The sequence below is a fragment of the Schistocerca serialis genome, chromosome 2 (assembly GCF_023864345.2).
Source record: "Schistocerca serialis cubense isolate TAMUIC-IGC-003099 chromosome 2, iqSchSeri2.2, whole genome shotgun sequence".
Lineage (NCBI taxonomy): Eukaryota > Metazoa > Arthropoda > Insecta > Orthoptera > Acrididae > Schistocerca > Schistocerca serialis.
Window position 1 is genome coordinate 854,909,950 of NC_064639.1, and position 1,423 is coordinate 854,911,372.

Genomic DNA, 1,423 nt, shown 5'->3' on the forward strand with positions numbered 1-1,423 from the left:
CCATCAATCCTATCATGAGTTAAATGTATCTCCTATTCAACCCCAGGATTACAGAACTTCTCGTAGGCCATGATTTTGATTTTGGATCGTAGCCAAGAATTTTGTGTGCTGCCTCTTAATCCAGCCACGTAGTTTTATCCTTACTTATCGCCTTAGTAATGGTTAGGATAGGTTCCGGTCCTACAGATTGAGTCGTCACACCTGTCCCGGCCAGCCTGACAGTTTGTTTATAGCTACTGATTCCAGAGCGACCAGCAACCTACAGCAGGTTTATCCTGTTACTTTCCCCTAGTCTCACAAGGGCTCGATAGCATTCTGCAATGATCTTTGATTTCGTTGCAGGGGCTGCTAGAGATTTCAGAGCTGCTTGGCTTTCTAAATGAACGCAGATGCCACGATACTTGTGGCACCTACGCTGATAGCAGAAATTTCCGCCTGGAATACAGTGGCCAGCTACCCTAGAGAAATTAGTCTTCCTGTTTTCTAGCCGTCGGTACACCAGACTATGTCTGCTGAGCGGTATCGAGGTTTGTTCTTCCACTGCTCCCTACTTCCAATCATTACCATGAAAAGTTTATTGAAAGACCTGAAAAAACCACAGAAACGTGCAATATTCTCTCCACACTAAACTTGAATGTTCATAGTCTTCAGTCCTGTATTCCAAATGACAGCGCTAAGAGAAATACTGATAATGATGAGTGCACACTTCAATTTCATATCGTGCAAATTGTTACTATTACTTCAATAGCTCTTGAGTCAATTGCGTGAAACTTGCGTGTTATCAAATTCAATGGCGAGCGCTTTTGAAATGATGTATTTTTCTGATTTTCTGATTGTCTTTGAGGTTATTCAGTAACTGTCTTAATCGCTGGCGGAAGCATATTTTTATATTGAAACATGTGTATGCTTTATGGTTATTGTTATTAGAATTAAAATCCTAGGCATTTGTGGCATGTTAGAAGTTGGGGCGTTGGCAATTTATATTTGTATGCTACATGCAGAAGCAGCAAGAACTTCTCCCATCCCCCTCCCCCTCCCTGCCCCAGTCAAAGACAGAATATTTTCAAAACCGCCATAAATCAAGAACAAACTGTGAAGTACCTTCAGGGGTGCCCCAGGGAAGTGTGTTGGTCCCCTTCTTGCTGTTCATGTTATGTATTAATGGTCTTAGACAATGTTAATGGTAGCGGCAGTCTGTTTTTAGGCGATGCATTTATCTGTAATGAAATACGGTTTGAAAATAATCATCACAATTACTCGGTCAGATCTTGGCAAGATTTCAAGGTGGTGCAAAGACTGGAAAATGTTCATGAATGTAAAACTGTGCGCTACGCAAAAAGGAAAAAGTGTTGTATCCTACAACACCAGTGAGGCACAATTGGAGTCATTCAACTCATACAAATACCTGGTTGTAACAAACCGT